Here is a 19,045-nt window from a genome sequence, read left to right on the forward strand (position 1 = left end):
TGCTGTGGATGTTCCTAACAGAAAGCTAAGAGGATAAACAGGGTTACCTGGAAAAACCTCCATTTCTCTTTATAGTTCCTTGGTTGCAAGCAAGAATAACCAACTCTGGTAACCTAAGCAAAAAGAGACTATCAAAAGGATATTAAGATCGCATGGAATAGAAGGAAGAACTAGACAGCTAAGCAGCTCCAAAGCCCTCAGTGGAGATACCATTAATATTGGACCACACACCACGTTCAGTCGGGCCAGGACACTGACACAGCAAAAAGCATAAATCTACTAACCATTTCTTCATCCTTATGTTACTGAGCCCAAGATTCTACATATGAGGAGAGGGTCTGATCATTGCAACTTCGGTCACATGCCTGCATGATGTACTGGAGCAATGAGAAGAGCCTGGCTGAAGGCTCATCAGAGAGGCCTCATGGTCCACTTCCTATTAGGAGGGTGGGCTGAGGTTTCATCATCCAACAAGACTGCAAACAGTGGAAGAGGTTTTGCTGTTAGAAAATAAAGCTTGTTCCTGTGATTAAAAATAAATGTCCACTACAATATCAATGGCTACTACTTGAAATGTTGTCAAACAACATTAAATTTCCTTTAATAATGTCTAAGGACAGCAAATGTTATTAGCAAAGGAATGCACCTCAGTCACAAGAGAGAAACACAGAATGATGCCAGAAAATATATTGGTCAGCAGATCAGCACTGTCTACCTTGTCATATAAACCTCTGCCATATAAAACATTTAAATGTTTTTAAATGGAGGAAAAAAAAGAGTGCCTTGTACTCAACTGAAATTGTCCATTTGGAAACCTACAACTTACATGAGATGTCTTCTCATATTACAATATAAAAGCACTTAATTACATTGTGAGATTTTTTTTTTTCATTATGTACATAATAACCTTTGTTGTTTGCTTATTTTCTTGGTTCTCTAATTTAAGCCCCAAATTACTTGTTAATCCCTTTGCATACTGGAATTAAATATGAAATACATTAAGCAAATATAAATATCTTATATAGAAAATGCAAATGCACTTTCATACCCAGTTGACTGTTATCCTCCATAATTAACGTGAGACATAATAGAAAATAACTAATCATAGACCAGGCATACATCTCAAAGCTTAGACAGGTTATGGATGTCACTCCACATACCACCCCCAGTCCGTCATTCAGCTCTCTATACTGAAATCAGGCAGATCCTTCAGAGTTAACAATCTGATGTCACCCCAGCCCCTTAAAATCTTGCAATGGCTTTCTACAACATAAAGAGTATCTCCCGATTTCCTCATATTCCCCAATTTGTCCCATTTGCTAGAGATGCTACTTTGCACAATGCCATAATGCAACAGTCACAGTCATTGCTTGTTGGTGGTCCAACTCTTGGGATAACATTCACATTCTAGTCTATGACACTATGTAAGTGAAGGCCCTACTGCCACCCTCCCATACCCCAGCGTCCACTCATACCTTTGGCATTCTCTGCCATTTTTCCTCATAAGTCCATGGCCATTGTACATACTATACTTTCTTTCTTAATTTTATTTATTGATTTATTCGTTGAGACAAGGTCTTGCTCTGTCATCCAGACTGGAGTGCAGTGGCAGGATCATAGCACACTGTAGCCTCAACTTCCCTAGCTCAAGTGATCCTCCCACCTCAGCCTCCCGAGTAGCTAGGACTGCAGGTGTGCACCAACACACCAGCCAGTTTTTGTATTTTTTTGTTGTTTTCGAGACGGGGTTTGCCATGTTGACCAGTCTGGTCTCAAACTCCTCAGCTCAAGTGATCTGCCCACCTCGGCCTCAAAAATTCCTGGGATTACAGGTGTGAGCCACCACCTGGCCACCCTCTGTCTTAAGTGCTCTTTCCAAACCCAATCTGAAAACTGCTCATGTTTCTTCTTTATCTTATCAATTATTTCCCATAATATCAATGAAACTACCACCATTATATTCCATATCACACTGTAATTTGAGTTTTCTTTTTACATCAAGCAAAAAGCTCTTTGAAAGCACAAGTAACATGCCTTATATATGTGCAAGAAGTCTAACTTTAAAACTGTCTATGTAGGACCTCAGTAAAGGCTGACCAATCACATTGATGAGTGGGATGGTAGATGTGATACTTGGGGTTCTCGACCTTCAGCATAAAGAAAAATGGTTTGAGTTATTTCCCCACTAAGGGCTTCAAGCAAAAACTGATGACAACATGTTTTCACAAATGATAAAGCCTCCCTCCAATGATTTTCAAAGCATTGTCTATTCCATTCATATTGACTATATTCTACCTGCATTTTTAAAAATTTGTGTATCTGTGTCTTAAACGATATAGACTCTGATTATCATTTGGCCACACTCAACTGTACACATCCTTCATCCTTTAGTATTGGGTCCTTACTATACAATTAAGCAGGCTGTATACATGCTTGACATTTAGGCCTCATAGCAGGGAACCAGTTGTTTCAGTTAGTTAAGAATACAATGCAAATCAATGTCTATCAATCTTTAATAAAAATCTATTGATAAAATGAAAATCCTGATATAGTGCATCTGGGTGAGGAAAAAAGTTCTGCATTTCTCACAAGCTCCTTGGAGATGTCAATCAATGGGCTACAATTATATCACAGCCATGGGCAAATTTCTTATATAAATGATACTCTATTCTGAACTATAGATCATGTACTTAGACTGTATAACTAGACCCAACTAGAATGCATGCTTTTAATCAATGAAATGCAGCATACATAACATCAAAGATCAATATCAAACTCAAATAGTCCCTATTGATGGACAATTTATTATGTTATATTCAGATATAAGGGAAACAGCCCTTCCACCCGCTTCAGTTGCTCAACCCTGGTAATTCAGGCAATTGAGAGTAGTGAAATCCATCAGTGTAATTATATTTCTACAGCTCTTTTTAATATCTAAAAGCCTAAGAAAGCAGAATTGGCTGAATTTCTACCATCCTTTCCATTGAAAGTATATATTTTAGGTCTTTCATGAATACTGGTCTGGTGCTCAGAAGAATTACTTAGAAACTATAGTAGAGAGTGCATCTTGGAAATTATCTAACAGGGGAGAATACTAGGGCATGAATAATTAGAAGCCTGCAGTCAGGCCAATTTCCATAATGAGACCATAATCAGATTCTATAGGATATACATAAATGGATGGGGGTCTCTCTCCAGGAATTAAGACACTGATATGAGTTAGCTTAGTAACTTACCAGAAGAAAAAAAATGGAAAACAGTAAATTCCCATTGTATGTGTTAGAAATACAGAAAGAAACATATAAAAGTAATTAAGACATCTAAGTAATGAGGTCTAATGATGAGCTCTAAACAAAACAGTTTTTGATATAAACATTCTTTGGATCCCATACAATAGGTAGTAAACCAACATACAAAGATGAAACAGAGAAACATTCAAAACAAACTTACTACCAATGTTTCATTCTTGAAAGGCTGTAAAAACACATAGGAAGTAAAATAACATTAACGTGTTTCTCTTCAGATATGTTAAACTCCTTCTTACATGCATGCTAATAATATACCAGTCATTATTGTTATGCTTGCTAAGTTTTAAAATTCAAAGCACCTATAAAGTGACTGCTATTCTCTGGAGTAAACAGAAATTCATTTCCCAGTACTGTCAGTATTACAAGTAAAAAATGTGTAAATCTTTTATAAAATTTCAATCACATTTGACTGAAAGCAACTGGAAACATTTTTATATTTCTCCTCTGTCACATGTCAGCATTTCTTTTACAGGATGGCAAGATGGGCTACAGCTGAAGTAGAAAGAATACAGATGAGAGCCTATTCAGTAATTCATTCTTTCTAATAAATAAGATTCTTGACCATAGCCAAAACCATTTCTCCAAAATGAAATCTCAAATAGTGCTAATCTCATCTCAGTTCTGATACAGTGGCTCGCAGTAATAGTCAACCATAAAACAACGCACTATGGAAATGTTGCCTTCCTCTGTCTCTACACAGAGAGGATTGCATTGTCTATCCTGCAGATAAAAGCACAGGAGCAAACATAAATCACTTTATACAGTATTTTAAAATAATGAAATTTCATATTTGTAAATCATAACATCCACATATTTCATCTATAACACAAGTGTCATATTGAATAAATGCATAGAAAGGGTAAAATCATAATGATAAACAGCATTTTTAGGGAAGGTCTAATTATACACCTGGCACAAGGCTATGTGTATATACAATTAAGTCACTTTAGTCTTCACAACCCTACAGGAATTCCTCCATTATATGTAGGAGGAAAATGAAGCTAAAAGAGGTTAAATGACTTGATCTAATGTTACATACCAACATTAATATAGATTTGTATATATATTAAATATATAAGCAGTAGAGACAGGATATGAATCACTGAGTCATTCTAAATCACCAAGTCTGCCTCCAGCCTTTCCTATATATCACATAAAATAGTGTTTTCCAGCTGTGGAGACTAAACACCAACCTAAAACACGGGATTCATTATTTTGGGGAGTACATTATATTATATTTCTTTTCTTAAGAGTTTACCTTAATATGTTGATTTAAGTAGCCACATTATAAGAAACCTATAAAAATTTGTAAAACTTCATTAATTCAGAAGAACAGGAAAAGGTTCTTCTCTAAAAATAGTAATGTTTAAAAGAAAAGTATTAATTTCACTTATACCACATACTATAAACAATAATATACTGGTGAATTTCAATTATTACAAGAATTGAGGGCCGGGCGCGGTGGCTCAAGCCTGTAATCCCAGCACTTTGGGAGGCCGAGACGGGCGGATCACGAGGTCAGGCGATCGAGACCATCCTGGCGAACACGGTGAAACCCCGTCTCTACTAAAAAATACAAAAAACTAGCCGGGCGAGGTGGCGGGCGCCTGTAGTCCCAGCTACTCGGGAGGCTGAGGCAGGAGAATGGTCTAAACCCGGGAGGCGGAGCTTGCAGTGAGCTGAGATCCGGCCACTGCACCCCAGCCTGGGCGACAGAGCAAGACTCTGTCTCAAAAAAAAAAAAAAAAAAAAAAAAAAAGAATTGAGTAGAATTAACAGAACTCTGAATTGTCAATGACTTCACAGTACGTATACACACATTACAGCCATCTTAATAGTATCCATATAGGGAATTCTGACCACTGGGTTTAAAAAAGAAAATGAAAGGAAACTACCAAGGCTTTTAAGTTAGATTCTAGTAACTGGTAAGACCTTGAAACGTGATGAAAAAAATAGAAAAGAAAAACTCTTTATACCGTAGACTATGTTGTATTATTCTGAGCACAGGATTTTGAATGAAGTTTATTGTACTATAGGTAAGATAGCCAACATTCCACACTGAAACACAGAAATTTTCACAAACATGATGCTGCTGCAAAGCATATCACAAATACATGTCACAATATTATCAAAGCAGGTTATTTTCTATTTCTGCTATGGTATAGTGACATCTTACTCTCAGTACCTCAGCCAGGAAGTAGGGAGGTAAAACTGAGTACGGTGAAAATGGATATGAAACATCCATGCCATTATTCTCTCACACACAAACACACACACACACACACACACACACACACACACACACGAAAAACAGGCAGGGAGGGGAGAAACAGGCCGCTTCAGTCTCACTCCGAACCTGTTTACTCTTACTAAGAATGTTTGAACAGCTTGTGTATTTTATTTTTCCAGTTCACAAATGGTAGGAAACAGTAAGTAGAAAAGGCTAGTTCACCAAAGCAAAAGATACGTATGACGATTGTCTGAAAGGCAGCAGAAAGCAGACAGAGGTCACCAGTGTTGGTCTCAACATTTCAGCTGTACTCCATGGGATCCTGTTGCATCCCCCAGTGTCACAGGAATGTGTCAAAGAATGTTGAAACAATGAACAACAAATACATAAAACATTTAAGGATACTACGTTCTGTTTAAGTTGTAAAGATGGTAGTATAGGGCTCATTTACCTAATGCTTACAAGGTGCCTTGCACACTGCCCTAAAGTCTTAAATGTATATCATTAATGTTCACAGCCTATCTGTAAGATTTCACTTCACAGATTTTAAAAACTGCCTTTGAAAAATTAAGAACGTGTTTGAGATCACACAGCTAGTAAGAGACAAAACAAGAATTCAAACCAGGTCTGTCTGATTCCAAGACCCATACTCTATTCTAAACCACCAAATTATGTTTATCGTGGTGATCTCGTGTCATCAAGAAGTAAATTATATTTAGTCACCTGCTTAAGCAGAAAATGAATACATTTTACAGGGATATCCATTTTTAAAAGCTATTGTTATATTAAAAACAAACTTTCATTTACCATTACTTAGATCCAAGAATTCTAGATGACCTTGTTAGTACTATAATTTTTTCACTAAGAATTAGATGTGCAACTTAAGTAATCACTGTCTCTATGAAGTTGCCATTCACCCAATTAAATACATTAAAAATAATGCTTGGACTCCCAATTAGTTCACTAATCTGTAAGGAGTCTAGAATCAATATCTAGCTAATAGCTAATCAAATGAGTGATTAAAGACTAAAAAATTCATATTTATAATTAATAGTTGAAGACCCATCATAATATAGATAACAATACAAATTTGCACAACTCAAAATGATGGCAGTGTGCCTAGAATCAAGTCTTACAGAACATACTTGGTGATTTGAGTCGTATCATTGTTTTGTTTGATTGTCTTCTTGTCCAAACTGGACCCATCTCAGCATAAGCACACATGCAACACCTGTCCTCACTGGAAATTTCCATGACAAACCTGAAAGGCACAGCCAACATGGATACTCACGATTTATATTAATACAAGTGTGCAAGGTACAAAGTATTTTTATATACAAAAGTTCAGCCCAAAGGTAGAGAGAATACGTTACTGTGGTTAAGAACAACAACCAAAAAAATGTATATGATTTTTTTAAACTCAAGATCATTATAGAATGATGATTAACAATGGAGTAGTGATTCTACTGCCCTAACCTTCATTTTCTTATGAACCAAAAAAAAGACAAAATATTTGCATTTTGGTCCCCCAAATGTGCCACTTTTATTTAATTAATAAAAATAATGAAAATACATACTTAGGGGCTACACACTGATATTGATCCTGCCCAAATATGGAAAATATTTTCTTTCCAAACTATGAAAATGTGTTGAGTCTGGCTTAAATATGCAAGAAAAAACAAACGGTTTCTAAAAAGGAACTAATCCTGCAGTCAATTCCAGCTTTTTCCAGTTTCAAAGACCAAGTAATTATCGCAAATATTTCCTAATCACTCTCACTGACTTGCTTGCCCCACTTACCACAAACTCTGAGTAACAATGCTTATGCTCCATGAACATATATTCTCTGAGTGTAACTGTATTTTTGGCATCTACTATGTTTTAGGCAAGAGATACTTAAAGGTGAATAACAATAATCAATAACAAAAACTGTGTACCGGATGCTTACTAGGATTCGGGCACGTACTACTAGTACTTTGCATGTAGTACTCTACATAATCTTCACAAAACTCGTGTGCCTTAGACAATGTTATAGATGTGTCCTTCACTAAACTAAGTGATTTAATTTATGATGTCTTTTAATTACCTGACAACCCTACAAAACACATATTATCCTACTACACAGATGATGAATCTGTAACCTAGAAAAGTTAGGTTACTTGCTCACAATCACACAACTAGTACAAAATGGATCTAGGATTGGTAAAAATTTTGCCTCCCAACTTCAAGCTGTTATCCACTGTCTCAAGGAACTTCCATTATACTGAGTGGCATGTGAAATGAGAGCTATTACAATGTAGAAGGCAAGGCAACAAATTTGTCCTGGCTTGATCAGGACTTTCCTGGTTTAAAAAATGAATGTCCAGCATCCTGGGAACCCCTCTGTCCTGGGAAAAGCAAGAGAGATGGTCATTGTCATGACAGATATTATATCAGTGGCATGGAAACAAGTACAGTGAGAGTATGTACAGGGGACGGAGCCATTCTTTATCCCTCAATAGTATTGAAAGAGGCTTAACTTAGTGACATTTGAGTTGAGCATTGTGCAAACTATAATAAACACAGTAGAAAAGGACAGCAAGAGGAGACCAAAGAGACAGGCAATGTAAACAGAGTCATGAAAAAAAAAAAAAAAAAGTCACATGAAAACTTCCAGGATGGGCCGGGCGCGGTGGCTCAAGCCTGTAATCCCAGCACTTTGGGAGGCCGAGGCGGGTGGATCACGAGGTCAGGAGATCGAGACCATCCTGGCTAACATGGTGAAACCCCGTCTCTACTAAAAATACAAAAAAAACTAGCCGGGCGTGGTGGCGGGCGCCTGTAGTCCCAGCTACTCGGAGGCTGAGGCAGGAGAATGGCGTGAACCTGAGAGGCGGAGCTTGCAGTGAGCCGAGATCGCGCCACTGCACTCCAGCCTGGGTGACACAGCGCAAGACTCTGTCTCAAAAAAAAAAAAAAGAAAAGAAAACTTCCAGGATGGGTGATTAGATTGTTACAGTTGATCTGCAAGCCAGAGGGAGGATAGAAACAGGGAAGTAATGCTGGAAAAGAAAGCATCATCCAGGAGGGACCACAGGCAATCTTGGAAGAGGGTATTAAGCCTGAGCATGTGATTTCACCTCATTTCCCTTCCATAACTCTGTAAGGAGAGATAAGCTTTGAGAATAATTAACACCTTTGGATTTATAATTTAGTGAGAGCTCTATGTGCCTGGGTAGGGATATGCCAAATGGTTCTTGACTGGAAGTCTGATGCATTACGAGGGAGTGGAACTGTTAGGCACACAACCCAAGTAACAGAAGATGAGCTCAGGGAAACAAACAAACAAACAAATAAAACCCCCACTCCCATCCTTATCCAGTATTCTTTCCTCTTTTTTGCTTGGTCTAATAAATCAGTATTCACTTTAAGTGATAAAAATCCAACCCAAATCAGCTTACGTCAAAGGGTAATTTATGAATCTGAGGAGCTGCAAAATCACCAGGTGATATGGTTTGGCTCTGTGTCCCCACCCAAATCTTATCTCAAATTGTAATCCCTGGAATCCCCAAGTGTTAAGAGTGGGACCTGATGGAAGGTGACTGGATCATGGGAGCAGTTCCCTCATGCTGTTTTCGTGATAGTGAATGATTCTCACAAGATCTGATGGTTTTATAAGGGGATTTTCCTCCTTTGCTCATTCACTCTCTCTTGCTTGCTGCCATGTAAGAAATACCTTTGCTTGTCTCTCCCCTTCCACCATGATTTTAAGTTTTCTGAGGCCTCCCAAGCCATACAGAACTGTGAATCCATCAAACCTCTTTCCTTTATAAATCACCCAGTATTGGGTAGTTCTTTATAACAATGTGAGAATGGACTAATGCAGTAAATTGGTACCGCAGAGAGTGGGGTACTGTTATAAAGATACCTGAAAATGTGGAAGCAACTTTGTAACTGGGTAACAGATAGAGCTGGAACAGTTTGGAGGGCTAAGAAAACAGGAAGATGTCAGAAAGTTTCGAACTTACTAGAGACTTGGAGGACTCAGAAGAGAGAAAGATGTGGGAAAGTCTGGAACTTCCTAGAGACTTGTCGAATGGTTTTGGTCAAAATGCTAATAATGATTTGGACAATGAAGTCCAGGTCAGATGGAGAAGAGGAACTTATTGAGAACTGGAGCAAAGGTCACTCTTGCTATGCTTTAGCAAAGAGACTAGCAGAATTTTGCCCTTGCCCTAGAGATCTGTGGAACTTTAAACTTGAGTATGATGATCTGAAATTGGAAATTATGTTTAAAAGGGAAGCAGGGCATAAAGGTTTGAAAAATTTGCAGTCTGATGATGCTGTAGAAAAGAAAACCCATTTTCTGGGGAGAAATTCAAGCCAGCTGCAGAAATCTGCAGAAGTAATGAGGAGCGAGGACAATGGGGAAAATGTCTTCAAGGCAAGACAGAGATCTTGGTGGCAGCCCCTCCCATCACAGGCCCGGAGGTCTAGGAGGGAAAAACGGTTTCTTGGGCAAGGCACTGGGCCCCCTGCTGTGCACAGCCTAGGGACTTGGTGCCCTGCATCCCACCTGCTCCAACTGTAGCTAAAAGGGGCCAAGGTATAGCTCAAGCTGTTGCTTCAGAAGGTGTAAGTCCTAAGCCTTGACAAGTTCCCCATGGTATTGGTCCTGTGGGTGTGCAGAAGACAAGAATTAAGGTTTGGGAACCTCTGCCTAGATTTCAGTAGATGTATGTAAATGCCTGGATGTCCAGGCAAGACGTGTGATGCAGGGGCAGAGCCCTCATGAAGAACCTCTGTTAGGGCAGTGCAGAAGGGAAATGGGGGATGGAGCCCCCAACACAGTCACCACTGGGACACTGCCTAGTGGAGCTGTGAGAAGAGGGCTATGGTCCTCTAGACCCCAGAATAGTAGATCCACTGAGAGCTTGCACTGTGCATGAAAGCAGACACTCAACTCCAGCCATGAAAGCAGCTGGGAGGGGGGCTGTAGCCTGCAAAGCCACAGGGGCGGAACTGCCCCAGAGAGTGGGAGCCCACCTCCTGCATCAGCATGACTTGAACTTGAGACATGGAGTCAAAGAAGATCATTTCAGAGCTTTAAGATTTAATAACTGCTCTGCCTGGTTTCAGACTGGCATAGGGCCTGTAACCCCTTCGTTTTGGCTGATTTCTCCCATTTGGCATAAGAATATTTACCCAATCCCCGTACTCCCACTGTGTCTCAGAAGTAACTAACTTGTTTTTTATTTTACAGGCTCATAGGTAGAAGGCACTTGCCTTGTCTCAGATGAGACTTTGGACTGTGGACTTTTGAGCTAATGCTAAAATGGGTTAAAATTCTGGGGACCTGTTGGGAAGCTATGTTGAAATGTGAAAAGACATGATATTCGGAGGGCCAGAGGCAGAATGATATGGTTTGGCTCTGTGTCTCCACACAAATCTCATCTATTGAAACGTAATTCCCATAATGCACATATGTCAAGGGTGGGATGTGGTAGGAGGTGATTGTATTGTGGGAGCAGTTTCCCCCATGCTGTTCTCAAGATTGTGAGTTCTCATGAGATCTGATGGTTTTATTTTATTTTTATTTTTATTTTTTTGAGACGGAGTCTCGCTGTGTCGCCCAGGCTGGAGTGCAGTGGCGCGATCTCGGCTCACTGCAAGCTCCACCTCCCGGGTTCACGCCATTCTCCCGCCTCAGCCTCCGAGTAGCTGGGACTACAGGCGCCCGCCACCACGCCCGGCTAGTTTTTGTATTTTTAGTAGAGACGGGGTTTCACCGTGTTAGCCAGGATGGTCTCGATCTCCTGACCTCGTGATCCACCCGCCTCGGCCTCCCAAAGTGCTGGGATTACAGGCTTGAGCCACCGCGCCCGGCCGATCTGATGGTTTTATAACGGGCTCTTCCTCCTTTGGTGTCTCTTGCCTGCTACCATGTAAGACATGCCTTTGCTTCTCTCGTGCCTTCTGTCATGATTGTAAATTTCCTGAGGCCATGTGTAACTGAGTGAATTGAACTCTTTCCTTTATAAGTTACCCAGTCTCAGGCAGTTCTTTATAGCAGTGTGAGAACAGATTAATATAGCAGGTTAACTCACTTTAGACATAGCCAGATTAATGGGCTCACATGATGCAAGAGGAGCTGGTTTTGCTCCATCATGCCCCTTGCTACCATTCTGTTGGCTTCATTCTCAAGTAATATGTGGTGACCCCAGCAGCTCTAGGTTCTTTTTTTGGTGGTAAGACAGCTGTAGCAGTGGCAGGCCCACATGCTCCCTGGTTCTAATCTCCTTATCTATAGGAATTAGTTCAAGGGCATGCATGGAACCCAACTAGAGCCACTGAGAAAAAGCAAAGCATCTCACTGCAGTGGTTCTCACTGGGGCCATGTCTGTTCTGTTCTAGAAGCAATTACTGTGGACAGGAAAAGTCAATGCTCTTCCCGACAAGACCTGGTTCCCATGCTCCAATCCTTAAATGGGAAATGGAATCCCACCCAGACCATATGCACTAAGAATGGGATAGTAATAGAGGTCAAAATTAAAAAGAAGCAAGGGAATGGGCATTTATTAGCCAAATAACCAAATTCCATGCTCTCTTTTCCCCATACCAAGAGACTTCGCTGATATTCTCACATGTTCTCATTGGAAATCTATGACAAAGACTGACTAGTTATTTACCAAACCTGTTTTCCTTTCACCCTTCTCCCCCAGGCACTCTGCCAGATGCCACTTCTCAGTTTCCCTTGTAGCAAAGGATGTCTAAATGACTGAGGTCCACCCCAGGGAATATGGGCAGAAGTCATGATAACCACTTGCAGGCTGTACCTACAACAACCTCCAATGAGACTTCTCTGGATTATTTATCGCCTCACACCCTGTATCTTGAATGAATGATGAGGACTCTAGGTATTTAAAGAAGAACAAAGCCACAAAACTCTAAGGAACCTGATTCCCTGAATGACCCCATGGACAGCCACTCAATCAGGACCTATTCTACGAGTACTGAACTACCACACAGGAGCAAGAAGTAAAAAGTTAAAATAAGTCACTGAAAATTAAGAGCTTATCTATTATAGCAGCTCATGTTAGCCTGTTACAAAGCCCTGTGGAATTTGGCTGAAAACATGACAGTAAGCATGTGAAAACCTTTCCAGCCCTCCAACCCCATTAAATCATAAGAAGGGGCTTGAAACACACACACACACACACACACACACACACACACACACACACAGACATAAATGGCACAGAAGTGGGAAAAATTGGAAGAAAGGAGTTCAGGGAAAAAAAGCAAATTTCTCAGGACATGAGGCTCAAGGAAACTAAAGAGGAAATGAACAGGGGCTCCTGGGAAAGAAGTGACTGGTAAGTATACAGTATTTATGCCTACCTACATGGTAAGAAGATACATATCATTAACTAATTGTGAAGATGCAACAAATACATACTGAACAAGAGGAAAAAACTGACTCTTTAATGTTGGAACAACAACTATCTTAGCAAAAAGTATACTCTTACTATTGACCACTACACATTTCCACTGCAGCCATTGGGAACCAAAATTGTAACAGGCATTTTTATGAAAGACAAATACATAGGAAACATAAGATGAGGCAGATTCTCTAATGGAAATGGGCCAACAGGATGAGAACAAGAGGGATCATTTTCTTTTAGAGGGGTACCTGGGATATATATACAGTCCCCTTGGTCATGCAGAAAATAAAGATAAATAAATACATAAATAAAAAATAATTTTGCAAACCTCAGTATGTTACGGATTACATCTTTTTTTTCTACTTTAGTATTTTAAAAAATTCTCCTGGAAACATTTTTTATATATAGGCCAAAGTAAAAAGTGGTCCAATGGCTTAAATAAGAAAAGTATTGAGGCAAAAGCAAAAAAAGCTGTTAAAAAAATCAATTCTGGAGCGAGAGAACCTGGTTCAGATCCCAGCTCTGCTACTTACTAGCTATGATGAACAAATAACTTAGTTTCTCTATGCCTAGTTTTCCTCATCTGTACAACAGAGATAATAACAGAAGGGCAAAGTAGGGCAAAGTGCTTTAAAAAGTATCTCAGAAATAGTAAGCACTATGTATGTATTAACTGCTTCTATTATTATTTATTGTATCCATTCCAGTTTTTCTACCAGAAAAAAAAAAAAAAAACAAGGGTTAGTAGAAGAAAGGGAAGTAATAGTCACTGAATATGGAAGAAATATCACATATAGTAATAAAATGTCAGAAAATGCTAGTTGCTTCCCCAACAATTTCTTCTCCTTCCTGGATAACATTTCTAGACTGTATTTCCCAGCCTCCTTAATAGCAACATACATCCACAAAGAGCTGGGTTCTGGCCAGTGCAATGTAAGGAAATGTAATATGCACTCATTCCAGTTTTGGGCAATTAACATCCTTCCAAGTCTTCCTCTTTCCAATGGCTTGATGCAAGTAAGCACGGTGACCCTGCTAAAGATGGCAAGGGCACAGAACAGATGAAGGCTGGGTCTCTGAATCACACTTTGAAGGAGTACTGCCATGATCACCCATTCTGGGACTTCATACAACCGAGAAATAAATATATTTCACATCTCAGGCGGTATCCTTTTTGGATCCATTATAGCTGTTAAAAAGCCAATCTAATAGAGCCAAGCTCTTGACCCATGTTGACTCATGCTCTCATGTTTAATCCCTATCATGATGCCTTAAAATAGATGTTATACCAATTTTATAGCTAAAGAAACTCAGGCTCACAGAAATTAAGGAACTACATTGCCCAGCACTGTAAATGTCATAAATGATGGAGCCAGATTTGGATCTGGGTTAATCTCCTTCAAGGTTTATGAACTTTCCAGCCTCTACACAACACTGCAATGTGGAAAGTGTCCTTCCGATCCTCCCTCATTTACTCCTTGGATTCTTCACTTCCTGACCATTGGTACTTAATCTTTAAACTAAAACTCCATTTTTAAAAATTCGCCTGTGTATCTACTTTGGGAGATCTAAGATGACATCTCCAAAACGCATTCATCCCTTATAGCTCATTCTATCCACATATGAGTCCATGACAGGACAACAAGTGTGCTTAATCTATTTGTTACAGAAGATATAGAAGTGTAGCAGTTTTACAACTGGCTAGAGTATCAGAGATAATGAACGGCACAGCAGAGATAAGGAGAGAAAGATTTTAAAAATATCAAACCAGCAGTGATCTTTAAAGTGTGGTACACACCCCAGGGGCTGTGCAAAACGATCCACTGGGATACATAACAACAGCATGAGAACTTCTATTTCATAATTTTTGCTTTATTCATCTTTTTTTGTTTCTTTTTCTGTGTGTTTTACAAGTAGTGTATCATATAACAGCATGTCTTCAGTTTATAAATAAATGTTATTGATATATTCCGATAGTAAACAATAATAATGAAGATCGATACATCTAGGCAGTAAATCCTGCCTCCTTGCCTCCTTCACTAGGCTTAAAACATAGCATTACAGGGAAAAATGAACAAAAAAGAACAAAAAAATCAGTGTGTAGAGACAACCCCCGCCTATCATATGAAATAGGTTCATTCAACTAAAATAATATAAAAGCAAGTTTGTACAAAATATTAATTTTTTAAGATAAGAGAGATTGAAGCTAATGTATATTATGTCTGTCTTCAAATATAACAAAGAAAAACCAACAAGTTAAAATCATAATCAGACAAACTTGTAGAAAAGTCAGTACCATGCATGGGAATTTTCTGCTGAGAAGCTTTATTTTTTTAAGACCTAAATTGAAGGAATGGATGTCCTGTATACATTTCAGAAGAAAAATTGCAGCCAAAAGATTTAGTGCTTAGAGCAGAAAAGAAATCAGAAGACCTACTTTTGAACAAAAAGGAGACAGAAGTAGATAAAATAAGTGAATGATAAAAAATCCAACATCATTTGAAAGGTTTGTTCTCTAATCACTCTTAATTATCTGCCAATATGAAATGACTATGGAAAAAGGTACTGAATTGACTCCCAATTGACTTGAAAAGTTTTACAACTCAAAGAAACTGAAAAGTGTTGTTTAAAAAAAAAAAAAAAAAAAAAAAAACTGCAAATAAGAAAATTTACCTCTGTTGAAACTTACATGTGGCTCTGACACGCACCCTTAAACAAGTCACTTCTCTTAGACTCTTAGTCTTTAACTGAAAAGGTCGGTTTTTCCATCCTTGCCAGCTACCTCCCAGGGTTCAGATGGAAAAACAATGAGGTTTATCATTATCATCTCTCCTCAACAAGACAGAGCAGCTGAAACCAGCTTCAACAAACAAATCAATAGCTATTTCATAAGGTAGCAAAAATAATAGTCTCATGAAACTTGTTTTTGATCCTTACAATCTTACCTACTCCTGCGACCCATTGCAGAGATTCCCACAAAATCTTTAAAGAAATCAAGATAAAAATAGCAAGAATAAACTTATGGGTAACATGTGAATTTTCTCATGAATGCCACCCAAATCACCTCAAGGTGCCTGTCTTCATGACACACTGTTCTTTTTCACCCACTTGGGTAGAGACAGAGAAAGACAGAACAAACTTGCTATTAGCCAGACTTGGGAACGCTATTGTGTGGACCTGCTCATACGCAACCTACACAGTCTTTACGCTCCTACCCCACTCCCTAAAGGACATAAACCACAAACCTAAAAAAAAAAAAAAAAAAAAATACAAGCACTTTCCAAATTATCTTACGTGGGTGTCCAAACGACTCAGTTATGTGGCGTTACTCCTTAAACTATACAGCTCCCACTACAGTAAACTGCAAGAGCTTCCCATGCAATTAAATGACACTGTTACTCTGACAAACATGTCCCCGCCCCTATGTTGATTCCAGCAGGAAAACTAGAAAAAGTTCCACGAACATTCCTTTCAGGAACTCCTCTTTACAAATAAAGTTCCAACACACCTCAAGATCCAGCCCACTCTCCTCCACGCAGACCACACACCCAAGGTGCTCAGTCACATTGATTCGCCCTACACAACCTCCGCAAGCTTTTTCGCACCAAATCTGGAGACCCTGGCCAGCAAGCAACCGCCTTATCTTCCCGATGCGCGAAGCCGCCTCCTCGCAGGAGCTCCGCTGTGCTGCAAAATGTTTTCATGCAGCCGACTCTCTGGCTGGTTCAGAGAGATTCAGGAGCCCACGTCCTCCTACCCTCACCTCCACACCTTTCATAAATAGTAAAATATATACACGAAGCACAAGAGAGAAAATGTACGAAGGTTTTGAGCCCTCCGTTCCAGAAGGAGCGCCAGTGGATTGGTGTCTGTGGGGCGCCTGGCGCACAGCTCGCTGCTGTCTGGGTCCGGGGAGGAGACAAGACGGTTGTCTTGCCTCTCAAAAGAAACTGGAAATCCCCCAGAAGTTGTTGGAAACGAATGCCACCCCACAAGCTCCCCTGGCAGAGACTGGGGAAGTCAGGTACCTTCCATAAGAGCAGGCACCTGGTCTGTCACTCGCCGCCGTAGCCCCAGCGCTTAGCACCCAGCCTGGCACACAGTGGATGCTCCAAAAATCAGTGTCTGTTTCCACACGGCTCCTTCCATCACGGCTACGAGCTCCTGTTCCTTTAGTCCCAATTCCCTTCAAACCCCAAGTTCGCCTCCCTCTGCTGTGGGCTGTAACTGGGCTATCAGAAGAAAACCCCCGCCAAGAACCCGGCGCCAGAGGTGAGGGCGCACGGAGAAGGGGCAGTGGCCTGAACCAGTTGGAGGAGCTGATTTTAAGGGTTCCCGAAGCATTCCGGGCTCTGGGTTCCTTGTTTTGTGGCTGCCTCGCAGCGCAACAAACTTATTTTCTGACTAAGAAGGAGAAGAAGGGTCGCTGTGGGGTGACGGTGGCATCGTCGGGGCCCTGAGTCCTTCTGGGCTCAGGCGTTCAGCTCCCGCTGGTCCGACCCTGCAGGGCTGTCAGGCTCTGGGCTGTAGGGCCCCATAGACGCCGTCCAGCTCTGCAGGAGTGAGAGCCCCAGGAAGCCTCTCTGTCCTTCAGGCAGCCTGCGCGGACCCTGCCCTTTCCCCCCAAATCCGCGAGCCAGGTCCCCGGGACATTGCGCGCCCACGCTGGAGCCGGACCCAAACAGCTCGCGCCTCACTTACCTCAGCACCTGGGCGCTGGGCTGGCGAGAGCCTCGGGTGCCGCGCCGGCACAGTCCGAGGGGGCCGGTGTAGTGGCGAAAGCTCCCTACTTGTAACCAATCCTGGTGTTGAACCCAGTGCTCTGTCTGGTGCGGCGCTCCCCTCCCTCCTGGTGCTCGCGGCGGCTGGAAAAACCTGGCGCGCCGGAGTTCAGGCTGCCGGCTCCTTAGCCGCGGGGAGGGGGACAAGCGCGGGGAGGGGGAGAGGCGCGGGCGGGTGAGTAGGGGCGGGAGACGAGAGGGGAGGAGGAGAGGCGCGGGAGGCCGGGAGTCCGCGCGCAGCGGAGCCGGGCATGCTCAGTGCGCGGCCGAAGGAGGAGAGCGCTGGGGCGCAGCACCTGCTAGGTGCTGCCGAGAGGAGGGAGCCCCAGGTCCCCAACGCGCGAAATTAGGAAAGGGCACGTCTCCTGATTCTTAGGCAAGAGAAGATTATCAACGTGCAGGGACGTAGGGGTTGTGCTGTTCAGCGGCTAGGGATAAGCCGAGAAGATTCTCCTTCGTTTGCAACCCGAATGTCGGGGCACCAGGAGGCGCGACCTTCCTTGGTACCCGAACCTCTGGCCTCCGGGAGACGCGGAATTCGGGGGATCGTTAAGGCGCACTGGCCATGGAAACAAATGCTTCTGCGTCTGGGCTGAAAATTGTCGAACCAGGGAATGTGGGTGGGCGGGTGGCATTGAACTCAAGCCAGAAGAGGGGCTTTGGGAGGTTTTTACCTGCCTGTCCTTAGGCGAAGGACATTGGCTAGACAGGCTGCGTTACAGACCTGAAGTCTCACCCATGCAACATGCTTTCAGGTTGGAATGTGGGGCGGGGGGCGGGGAAGGTCAGAGGGAACAGTTGCTATAAAATAGGTACAAGGATCAATTTGTGGTGTCTTGGTCGCGAGGGTGGGGCATGTTGAAAGCCTTGTTATTCGAAAGAATGTGCTTTGAACGACGTTATCATGGTCATTCTACATTATGAATCTACTGTTTCCTTGCAGAAGTGGCTCCCTTCGCCCCAACTCCAAACCTCAGGGTAACCGTAGAGATTGGCTGCAATGCCCCAGCCCCTAACCAGCACTGTGCAAAGTGACTTTGATAGGCAGAGAAAAGCCAACCCAGTCGAACTCGTCTGGAAAGCATTTCCAGCAACCCAGAGGAGCCTCTGTTTCTCTCTCTGGGAAAAAGCCCCAGGGGTTTTGCTGAACCCAGGTCTTCCTGCTCATCTCTCAGCAGTTCAGAGCTACATAAACAACTTCTGACCACTTACACAATCATGTAAACCTACCCTGACATCTCCATTATGTGTAAAAGATGTTAACTGGAAAACTATTTTTAAACTACTGTAGTAAGCAAATAA

At 41.5% G+C, this 19,045-nt stretch overlaps 1 protein-coding gene and 1 long non-coding RNA gene across 2 annotated transcripts in view; one reads left to right on the forward strand and one right to left on the reverse strand.

Annotated features, from left to right (window-relative positions):
• Positions 1–5,942, forward strand: part of LOC112618486 — a 41,959-nt gene extending 36,017 nt beyond the window's left edge. The window contains exon 3 of the long non-coding RNA XR_003118087.1: positions 5,718–5,942. This is a non-coding gene — a long non-coding RNA (uncharacterized LOC112618486). The remainder of the gene's footprint in view (positions 1–5,717) is intronic.
• The window catches only part of CNTN4 (contactin 4), a 998,936-nt gene extending 981,097 nt beyond the window's left edge, over positions 1–17,839 (reverse strand). The window contains exons 1-2 of the mRNA XM_025375521.1: positions 17,664–17,839; positions 16,991–17,366 (exon numbers count right to left, since the gene is read on the reverse strand). The gene's annotated coding sequence lies outside the window, so the exon portion shown is untranslated. The remainder of the gene's footprint in view (positions 1–16,990; positions 17,367–17,663) is intronic.
• Positions 17,840–19,045: the final 1,206 nt, after the last annotated feature.

Source organism: Theropithecus gelada, chromosome 2 (genome assembly GCF_003255815.1).
Source record: "Theropithecus gelada isolate Dixy chromosome 2, Tgel_1.0, whole genome shotgun sequence".
NCBI classification, from domain to species: Eukaryota; Metazoa; Chordata; class Mammalia; order Primates; family Cercopithecidae; genus Theropithecus; species Theropithecus gelada.